Here is a 12,066-nt window from a genome sequence, read left to right as displayed (position 1 = left end):
GGACCTCTTGCTGCAGTATTGTAATTCATTTTGCAGGCCCTTAATTTGCTGTAGAAGTCTCTTAAATTTGGAAACTAGAAGCACACACATATTAAAATATACCTTGGCACTTCTTCCTTACAGGAAAGACCATACTCTTCTCAGAAAGTGCCCACAAGATAATCAGTATGGGAAAAAATCAGATGGGAATGGGACTCATGATGGAAATCAAGTTGTAACACTGGTACTTTGGCAGATTGACTTGATTTAATTAGAATTTTGCTAAATGTTATAGGTATGAAAGAAGCTTCATTCCTGCATGGAATAACATCTGTGGCATTTTCATAGAGATAGTGCTAAAACAAGGGAAAACAATTTTCTTCATGTTCTGAAAAGTATTTTCAGAAAAGCTTATTCATCAACAATTTGCATAGTCTTGTAGAGCATACATTCAGCATGCATGGAAATGTCACCATACATAAATATCTACATTTTCAATCTATCTGATTCAAAAGATAACTCAAAGTAATTTCATTCAATTTTTTTTCTAGTAGTATGACTCCGAAAGAATATATACTTCAAGGATAGATTAACAATTGTTATTATATTATACATAGAGCACTTAAAGAAGACTGAGAGCAACATTTAGATTTCATGAAACTCATTTAATATGACCATTTTTCAAATGTAATAGTATGAAAGCAAAACCCCTTATAGAGCCTTATAGAACAAAAAGAGGGAGACAGTACTGTAAATATTATAAGTCTCAGTTACCAAAAACACTCTAGAACTTGTTCCAGTAAAACTGGATACATCAGCAAATTGAAAGAATTTATGTACAAGTAATACCTGTTACATTGCATTTTTCAAACTATTTCACTTTTTAATCTCAGGCTCTAAATAGTTGAAAATGTTTATGCTGAAATACAAGTGATCTGCAAGGTAATTTATGTCCATTAATTGAAATTTTAAAAAGCATTGCAAACAAAAATATTAATCCTTGTTAAGTATTAATACTAAGAGTAAGCTAAAATAAAAACAGCACTAAGAATTAGGAAACAATTACTTACTGAGTACTAAGCAATAAATGCTAATTAAGATGCATCATAAACATTTTTAATGCACAGGATTCTGTACTTTCAATATTGTTATTGAGTCTAATGGTGTTTTTCTCAACTGGCTACTTTCCACTGCCACCTGTATTTTTTCATTACTTAGAAGAGGAAAAGCCATTTTCCTGTTTCTTCTATTCCCAAACAAATTCTCCATTTCAAATTAACAGGTGCTCTCATGTGTCTGCACACATGCACACACTACAGTACCCTAAGGTAGCACACACCTCAGGGAAGCAAGTACTCTAAATTGCAGAAAAAAATTCTAAAATTAGCCAGAAGTGGTTATTTAAGAGGATGGGTAATATTTCTGATTAGAAATGTTGAAAGAAAGCTTTTTTTGTTGCTATGGTAACTTCCCATCTAGAAGTGATGACTCCAGAGTAATTCTACTCCTGAATCACTGTTTATCCATCAGATCTCCTCCTCATTCCTACCATCAAGCATGATCACCCCTGCTTTTCAGTCATGCTCCAGGCAGCCAGCACATACCAGAAAGCTGCCAGAATAATTTCTAAACCATTACTTCAATGCCACACAGCTGTACCAAATGACCTCTGCAACTGGCACTATGGTGCTACCACAGAAGGAAGAGCTGGCCTCCAGGGCTTGCAGACAACATTGGATAGAGCACCCAGAAAGAGACTTAAGTCAACTTAAGCCACAAAGCTCAGCAATTTTAACCACATCTCATAAAAAAAAGTAAAACTAATTCAACTAACAACTGTGTATTCATCTGCTAAAGATTTCAAGGTAACACACTTTCTGTGAGAGTACAGTGCTTTTGAGTTCAGATGGAAGAGCCGAACTCAGCTTCCTCCTCCCAGTAACAAACCAAGCTATCACAGACACCTCAACTCCCAAGAGTAAGTGCTGGACACCCTGCTACAGCAGTGAACACTTCAATGTATTTGACACCAGAACAGTCAAGCTACAGAACCTTTTTATCAATTCTCTTTCTATGACTAAAAGAAGCAATACCTATTCTTGCCCTTGTTCTGGCAAACAACTCCCTCCCACCCAAATGTTTATATAGACAGACACATTCAATTCCAAAAGTGCTGATAAACATCTGAAAATGTGCACAAACTGCTCTGAAAAATGTCATATTGAGAATGTTTCTTCAAATCATGATTAAAACACAACTTGCAGGTTTTCTGATCAATTTATTTCTGAAATGCTAGAGCTCTACATACATACCTCAAATGAACATTAAGACAATCAGCTAAAGTGTGATTTCAACTTTTAAATTCTGATTTTAACAATTGAAAGTATGCTGATGTTCCTCAGTGTCTGTGACTAAGCTTAAAATTAATTCAATAGAGTGAAAGGTGAGGAGGAGAGAAGGTTTTTGATTTTGGTCAGTCACAACAGTTCAAGGCAGATAGCCCTTGCATCCCTTCATTCCTTGAATCCTGCTGCATCAAGCAGGATGTGGTACATTCCTTTTCTGAACATCAGTCTTTTGAGCAAAGTTGGATCTTTTATTCTTCTGACATTACACAGGCAGGTAAAGATAAGAACACAACACTAAGTTTGCAGGAAGAAAGATAAGAGTAGACAAAGCACATCTACAGTTACAGCCAATTTTTCCTTTTAAGCTAAACTGATCATCATCAAGCATCCCACAATGCAACCTTTACTTTTGGACAACTATCTAAGACACAAGAGAGAGTATGGTGGGACCTGGAAGGAGGATCCACCCTGTATACTGTGTACATCAATAAGTCTTTCAGGAGAACCTTTCTGACAATCTCCCAAAAATGTTTTTCAAGCTACCTCGACAAACAAGGGCAACCAGAAGAACTCTGCCTGACCTTACCTTTCAAAGCACTAGTAACTGAATTAGACCAAAGGACACAAAGCCTTCTGATCCACAAAATCAAAAGTCAAACCAAGGCAAGCCTAAAGTGCAGTGATCTCTTTAACGATGCAGGGTGAGGATTTGAAAATGACAGTAAAATCACTTTGATGCATCTGTCATTAGATTTAGAAAACTGGATGGCTTCCTAGTGACAAAAATTGGATCTCCTAAGCACAAGGCAATAGAGATCCTCTGCCTGCGGAAACATAGTGCTGGGCAGCAGGCTATATGGTGCTTCTTTACAGAGATCAGTCTAAGACTAATAGGCAAATTTCTGCCTTCTAATAAGTACCACCACTGAATTCAAGTTCATAACAGTGTGCACACCATTCCACAATGGTAGCAACAAAACCTTGAGGAAAAAACTCTGGACTATGAAATCTGGTAGGTGAACCCTATACCAATTTCACACATGATTACATTTTCCTGTGAAATACAAGTACACAAAGCAAAAAGCACAGAACACTTTAAAAGAATCATCAGTCTGAATCTGAAACGAGGGAAAATGCTTATTTTAATGTAGAATTAATCCCTTCCCTCTTCTCCTTTTGGTATAGTAAGTAGTCTCCATGGACTTATTTTTCATTAAGATAAACAGAGGTCTGATCTACAGCACCCAGAAGAGCTTGTTTCTTGCCAAGGCAGCCTCAGAATGCTAGGAAAGCATTCTGAATTACATCTAAAACATGCTTACAATGAAATTGAAATACAGGTTTACTGCAACTAAACACAAATCATCACAAAACATGAAAGGGACATTAACAACTTATTTTCAAAGCTGTATGAGGGCCCAGTATGTAACCAAAATAATTTGGCTAACAGGTTGAGGCTTAATACAAAATCAATGTAATTAGGCTGAGAAGCTGAATTTAAATTAATCTCTTGAGATGAGAACTGAAATCAAAGATCAAGGAGTCAAAATGGGTGGAGAGCAGCTAAAGAGCCTTCCATGTAGTTTTTTCCCCTCTGCAGTAACTTCAAAGTAGTGTGAAAATCTCTGAACACTCCAGGAATCTTGAACACTACCACAGAGCTCTCTCCTTTGCAGATCTTCACTTACTGGTTTGGGGTGGGAACAAGGACAGATAGTATCTGGCATATGGCCCAGCTGTCATCAACCTGGTAAACATATCCACACCATACCTACAGGAAGTGGGCTGGTAATGTGACAGCAGCAGCTGGGACCAAGGCAAGTTGTTCAAGACAACACTATGAGAGCAGTATGTGTCACCTGATTTCAATTCTGTGCTGTTAACAGCAGCAATTCAATATGACTTTCAAGAGGATAACATCAGAATGAACTCTTTCTACTAATGGTATTAAAGATAAGGCCTGACAGAGCTTTTAGACAATCTGCAGTAATTCTAGTACATGCAAGTACTGGCAGAGTTTATTATGGAACAAGTAGATATGATTTTTAATGTCAATATTTTCAATCTACAGAATCACTACAACCATACAAAGCTTGATATGAATACACTGGATACATAAAAGGAAACACTGATCCATAAACAACACAGTTTAAAATGGCAGGGAAACAACATATTTGCAGGGTACCATTTTGGACAGCAGATGTTTCTGAAGTTATTTGTTGAAGATTCTTGCTACTATGCCATTATTGTTCACTAGTTTTACGACCACAAGCCAGTCTGGACAGACATCTTAGGAAGGAGTCTCCGGAGAGGCAGCTTAGGGTGCTGAAGGCTTTGGGTGGTTTCACACAGGTGGCAATTTAGATTTAGATGTCTATTGTTTTTCCTCAACAAAATAATTTGCTAGAATGATACCTGGATTGGCTGCTAGAATGATCTTTGTGTCTTCCTTTCTAGCAAATATGCTTATAATTGTTAAACACACTCAGTAGTTGAGATTACTGCTGGAGATTACTATCCAGTGTATCTCAGCATAATTTATTATGTTTTTATTACAGCAAGAGCTGCATCCTAAAGTTTGAGGATCCATGCTGTTCTAAGGATAAGCAAAAAGATTAACTTTTTAATGTGATAGTAATAACAAAGTTTATATATTTTAGCACTCACGGATTTATGCTGTAGTATTTGTTTAACAGCTGTGATTTTGCATTTACATACAGCAGTGCTACTGCTGGTTATTATCAATGTCCAACCACGGAGTTCCATTAGTGTTTTGCCAGAGACAGCATGGAGTCTGTTGAATTGCATCAATGACTGAGATGTTTCTTACAAACAGTGAAGGCCATCTGGGCCTCTTTGCTGTGGAGCCCACAACAAACTTTACAGTCACAAACCACTTTAGAAGACTGATCCACAACTTGCTGAAGCACTCCTGCCTTTCTTGCTGCTGTTTATTTTTCACACCACAAAGCATTGCTTGTATTTCCTGTTAGTTGCTTATACACAGGATTCAAGTTTTATCTTCTAAAGAATTGTATCATCACAGCTTTGTGTAATAGACTGGACTTGCAACACACCAAACCAATCCCATGTTTTAGCTTAGTGTGCTTCATCCTTGACATTAATACACTATAATTTTACATTCACAATTAAATATCAGTAGAATAAGGCTTGTTTTCCATTTGCTTCTTTTAAACTTAATTTTGCTTAATTTACTCCAGGAACAAGCTGGCATTTGATTCCCTTCACTCAGAGCTCAGATTTTTAACCCAAGGTTGCAGAGTACTGGCAGAGACTAGTGGGTGCTCAGACTTCAAGTAGATTCACACTGCTTTCCATCTGCTGAAACACCACCATCAGTGAGCACCTGGTACTTCACTAAAACAGCAATGCAACACTTGTTTCCTAATGTATCTTCTATCACAAAATTTCAAAGCAAGAAATGTCCTCAGAGGAAAAAAAAAAAGTTACCTACAACCACCAGTTAGCTGATTATATAAGATTTAAACCAAATAATGTCCAAAGTATTATTTCAAAACATTTATATGAATACAGGGATGAAGACTAGATAAAGGATGGCCTGGCTTAAGTTACTTTAATTATTGATTTTCATTATGATTTCTCTCTGATGAGCCTAAAGCATCCTTTTACTTTACAAAACCCCAAAACAACCAAAACTATCTTTGTTCTTTTTAGATATATATATGTACATACACATATGCACAAATATATATGCAAGGTTCCCACATTTGAAGGACATCACACACTAACTCATTCACTTTAGGCACCAACTGCTATACTGCACTGTAAATTTTAATTATATACAGCTACTGATGAGCTAAGGCAACTGCACATGTGGCTTTACCACTGAGGTCCATATTTTCATGCTCCCTGATCTATTCATAGAAGCTTCTCACTTCACACACTCATATTAAAATCTTTTTTTACTTTGCCTCCTGCCCACCAATTTGGTGTTTGTATTAGATGCCATTTGAGAGAGATATAGTCCATGACAAGAAACCTGGTCTAATGGAAGGTGTCCCTCCCCATGGTAGGTGGCTGGAACTAGATGATCTTGTGGGTCTCTTCCAACCAGACCATTCTATAATTCTATGAATAATAACTGTAGCTGCTTCTACAGAACTGTTATACCAAATAATTTCATCTTTGGCTCACATCATGCTTTTAATTTACATGTCGCTGGAGAAGCTTACTTGTCAGTATTTCAGACTGCTAAATTGAGAAGTGATGAGGAAGTATATAAAAGTCACCATAAATGTGTAACAAATTATAATATTTGGCAGTCATCTTTTAAGAAGCACATTCAGGAATAGGCCAGGATTTTTTTTCCTAGCTTTTGGCTGGTTGGTTTCTGTAAATGGCCCTCTAAGCCTGTTGCAGGGAAGGACGCACAAACAAAAAAACCCAAGGCCTACCATCCCACTTCTAGAATTACAAATTTATTCTGGTTTCAAATGAAATTGAGGGGGGAAAAAATGCACACAAGGTATGTTTGTAGTCTGTGAACATATTGGTAGATTCAGCAGCTACCTGATTTTTCTCACTGTTTGTATTATAAAAGATAACTACATTAATAATTCTGTATTACATGTATTAATGTACATCTCAGTACTCTGAGTGGTAGGCCTTAACTCTTACTAAAAAATTTAAGAGAAGCAATTTGAAACAAAGGATGAAAAGGATTTTTTTTCGTTACAAAATGCTGCTATCCATTTTTGAAAGTCACTTGGCTCCTTTTGATTAGAACAGCCTTTACCTTCATTGCTGTGCTGCTTCAATTCAGGCAGAATTCAGAGAGCTTAAAAACACCATTAGGAAGCAGAGGATAGAAAGTACTAAACCACACACAGTTCTCACACCTCATATGTTACACAAGGAGTTGTCAGCCTTGTGTAAGAAGTAGAAGGGCACAGGATCCTGTTTTCAGAAATGTCCCATTTTAGGTAATAAAACACTTGTACACAGCAGTGTTTGGTACACTTTAACATCACCATTAATTTTAAAAGCAGAATGTTAAAGTTACATAACAAACACCATTAAGGTAACTCCACTATTCAGTATTAAGGTGCCTTTGCTTGGAAGGCAGAAGGAAATTCCAGTTCCCAAAATCAAAAAGCCAAGATGTCAATAAAAATTTGAAATAGGAAAATTATGGAAGTTAAAGACAAAAAGTTTCATAGATGCTCTAAGAATAACACATGGCATCTCTTTACTCAGCAAGTAATGTCTCATTTAGTACTAAGGGTGTATACCCTAAAGTATTTTTAATGGTTATATCAACTCATTAAAATAATCTCTCTAGGAAAGAAAATCAGAACTTGAAGACATGATCAAAAATCAGCTTTCAAATTTATTTTTTAAAGAAGTTGGCACACCAATTTAAAACCAAACAAACCCACTCCAAAGCCCACAGATTTTATTTTCTATCAGGTATAACTGATTCAAGAGAAAATCCATCCCAACTTCATACAGTTTTGGTTTAAAATCCTGTTTTGCTAATGTTATGAGTAAAATCCCAAACTAATAACCCTAGAAAGCTATATAATGGGTCTAACACTGTCTATTTTTAGTCCTTCCATGATTCTAAACTGAGAGGACAAGTTGTTTGAAATTTCAATTTTATTTCATAATATATCTCTTTTTCCAAATGCAAGACCACCAATTTTAAGATCATCTTTATCTACTACTGCATGGGACTGGCTCATGAAAGCACTGGCTATGCTTGCTGCCTGTCCAGCTGGGGCACACCACGAGCACACACTGAAGAGAAAAGCCAGGGCACAGCTAGGGTTGTTATGAAGACCCCTGCCAGTGCTAAATATATCTCTTTGTTAAGGACACCAGCTTCTGTGAAGAACAAATAAAGAACAATCTTATACCTCAAAGATGATAACTGCCACATATCCAAAATGCAGTGCTATTGAGTTACAGAAAGTGCCCCAATGGTGTGAGGATTGACACAGCTGAAGGATGGGATGCCATTCAGAGAGGCCTGGACAAGCTTGAGAAATGAACCCATATGAATCTCATGCAATTTAACAAGACCAAGTGCTGGTGCTGCACCAGGGTCCAGGCAGCTCTGCTATCAACCCAGGCTGGGGATGAACAGATGCAGAGCAGCCCTGCTAGAAGGCTTTGGGGTGCTGGTGGATGAGAGGCTGGACATGACCCAGCCATGGGCCCTGGCAGCCCAGAAACCACCTGTGTGTGGGGCTGCATCCATAGCACCAGGGGCAGCAGGGGAGGGAGGGGATTCTGCCCCTCTGCTCTGCTCAGGTGAGACCCCACCTGGAACACTGCATCCAGGTGTATGATCCTCAGCACAGGAAGGACATGGAGCTGCTGGAGCACGTCCAGAGGAAGGCTACAAAGACACAGGGACGGAGCACCTCTGCTATGAAAGACTGAGAGGATTGGGATTCTTCAACCTGGAGAAGAAAGGCTTTGGGGTGACCTAATTGCAGCTTTCCAGTACCTGAAGGACACCTATAAGAAAGATGCAGAAACTTTTTACAGGGGCATGTAGGGACAGGAGAAGGGGGAATGGGGAATAGCTTTAATCTGAGATTAAATATCAGGAAGAAATTATTTACTGTGAGAATGGTAAGGCACTAGAATAGTTTCCCCTAAGAAGTTGTGGATGCTCCACACCTGGAAGTGTCCAAGGCTAGGCTGGATGGAGCTGTGAGCAAACTGGTCTAGTGGAAGGTGTCCCTGCCCATGGCAGAGGGATTGGGACTAGATAGTCTTTAAGGTCCCTTCCAACCCAACCCATTCTGTGATTCTACAGCTGAACAACAATAATGGAAAAGACCTAAATGATGGATGGATACCTACCTGTGACAAGCAGGTATTTCCAGAAATTATTTAGGAGCAGTCCTAATACACATTAACAAGGAAAAGAAAACAATCCCAGAACTTCCTCCATTCCTCAATCCCCAAACCTCAACCTCTGCTGTGGTGCCTAAATGAACTGCCAAATTAATACTTAGTTGTGAAAAGACTTTCAAGTATAACTTAAATTCTGAAGTAAAAAATTCTAGTCTCAAACTGGACACTATGTAACAGTCCCCAACTTCAAGATCAGGTATGTTTGTTTCTCATGGTAAACAGTACCACAATGAAAATCACAAACAGCAAACATGGGAAAATTAAGCAGCATATATAGAGAATATCCACTCAACTTTCTAAATAACTTCTGCTGCTGATTACAGAAACCTGTTACCACAAAATAGTGCTGGATTTATTGCTTTTGTCTATTCCTTGTTTTTCTTTAAATGTTAGGATACTTCCACATCCTATCTCAACTAAAAAAAGCCATGCAAAAAACATCAACACTGCTTCTACTATTCATTCCTTTTGTAATTTCCTACTTTTAAGTGACAATCCTATGTGCTCATATAATCAGGAATCATTAAAAGTAGAGAGAATACTGACAGTCTTTCCCTACCATGTGCTGGCTAATATAGGAAAGGTGATCATGGAAAACTATGTAGCCACCTCTGGAGGTTCTTTCAGAGGGATGAAAATCTTTACTTGTGCTGAAGTGTTTTGAAGATGGCCTATCAAACAGAGATTTCTATAATTTTTTTGCAAATCCATTTACTGAAAAGTATTACCATTAGGCTAAATAGCTTAAGAAAATAACTTTTAAATTAAAAAGGCCTCAAAAATCAGGGAAGAAAAGCTTCTGAAAACAAAGCCTTACAAAATTTATGCACTGGAAGCCATTACAGTAATAAACCTACTGAAAAGTGATGGCTGTGAGACAGTGGCAGGATAGAAGCATGGATCAGCACTTAAAATATTTAAAATTATTTTTAAAATTGGTTTCAGCAGTGATTACAGTCCAACATAAGCAACACATGCCATCAATATAATTTCTTGCACAGCAAGAAAAATGGCTAAATACAATTTGCATTTGATTTGCCTACACGAAAAAGAAGGAAGAAACACAACAAAATACCTTTAAAGCAGAAAGAACCAACAAGGACAGCACGTGGAAACAAGAAGATAACACACACACATGCTTCTCAAAACCACATTAGTCTTCTGTTTGCTTTTCTGCATGGCAGAAGAATGAATTATAATTTCTGTTTTCATTTGATGACAGTCACCAAGCCAATACTTTCTCAAACAACAAAAATAGTCTTTGCCTTCTACAGACTACTCAGCATCTGGATTGAAAATTAATACAAATTAAATTCAAATGTTTCATGCCAGTTTAGGTCAGTCCAGCTAGAAACAGAAGAAGCTATCCCTCCCTGTCACCTAGTTTTATACCAGACTATTGTCATGTATGAAAGACTCCCAGCTACTTCTGACCCTTCCATCCCCCGGGTGAACTATAGTGAATTAATTGTCCTGGACTGTTCCAGTGACTGGTGAAAAGAGCAAGTTTTAGCACCTACTCTCACACAGACAAAAAAAAAAGTCAGAAATAAAGAGTATATAGGGTTAAAATTTTAACTTCCTTCCCCTGTGGTAGTATTTGAAAACCACTGCTAAACTACTGCACTTGAATTATTTTAGGTGTTAGGTCGTGTTTTTCAACAGCCATTAACTATTACCAAGTCACCTTCTCTAAAAAAATCAGACTTCACAAATTACTACTGCCTCAATTCAAAAGGACACCTCCACACCCCTGTGACAAAACAAAACTCTAGAACAAAGCTTATCCAGCAGACAATTTCTTCAAAAGCCAGTTAGATCACAGGGTATATGTCCACAAGGTACCAATGGAATGGCCAATCACCACACCCAGGGGGTTTAATTTTTAGTATTAGTTTTAGGTGCAAGTGTAGTTTTTGGGCACTGTTAAACAAAGGCCTCAAGAATTTACCAGAGCAGAGACACTACTCACATAGGGAGGAAAAACAATACACAACAGATTAAGTCTTTGTTCACATCCTGAAGACACTAGTATGCTGGATTAACTGATGAAATAAGAGGTTATACTTAAAGGAATAGATTTAACCGTTTTAGAAACTGTTTAGTATAATTTATTAAGGTTTACTAACAGGTTAGAAAATAAGCTTAGGAGATTAATCATATTAGCTTTTTTCTTAAGTGTTCAATAAATGAGCAACATGCAACTGGAAACTGGAGTAATGGCATTGGGTACAGAAGGACAAGGTGCCCTCACCTCAGAGACTGTGCATTTCTGGTACCTCTGTCACAAAAAGGAGAACAGTAGATGGAAACAAGAGAGACAATCAAAGTAACAAGAGTCTTCCTATGCAGGAAACATTAAGGATTTTTTTTGGGGGAAAGCCTAAATACAAAATATGTATTAAAAAAAAAAGTCAATTACATAATTAATATTTTAATACCAATTTTACACAACTTCCAGTTAAACAAACCTCTAAACCGCATACTGGCTTAAAGAAAAGTATACCAGGATACCAGGATGGAAGATCATACATATACATCTACTCTGATTCTCTCTCCTCAAGCATAGCAATTCAGAATGGAGGTCCTTGTAACTCCATATGTAGCAAGGCTTTTTTAGTATTACATTGAGTAACCACACTCAGTTAATGCAAGAACCATCAGCTTAAGTAATTTTCATCCTCTTTTAGCATGGGCATTCTGGATCTAGTATACCAGGAATCATTTCAATCCCTTTTCAAACTTGCTGTACAGTTTCCATCAACTGAAACCTCATTTCTCTGACTGCAAGACAGGAAAAACACATGCTCATTTTTGTAAATACTAA

The 12,066-nt window shown here is 37.5% G+C and overlaps 1 protein-coding gene across 2 annotated transcripts in view; it reads right to left on the bottom strand.

The window, feature by feature from the left end:
• Positions 1–12,066, bottom strand: part of PPP2R5C (protein phosphatase 2 regulatory subunit B'gamma) — a 74,224-nt gene that overhangs the window by 58,255 nt on the left and 3,903 nt on the right. The gene's annotated exons all lie outside the window — the stretch shown is intronic.

This window comes from Lonchura striata, chromosome 5 (assembly GCF_050655825.1).
Source record: "Lonchura striata isolate lonStrDom1 chromosome 5, ASM5065582v1, whole genome shotgun sequence".
Classification (NCBI taxonomy): Eukaryota; Metazoa; Chordata; class Aves; order Passeriformes; family Estrildidae; genus Lonchura; species Lonchura striata.
Note: the sequence above shows the minus strand (reverse complement) of the source record. Positions and strands in the feature narration are given on the sequence as shown.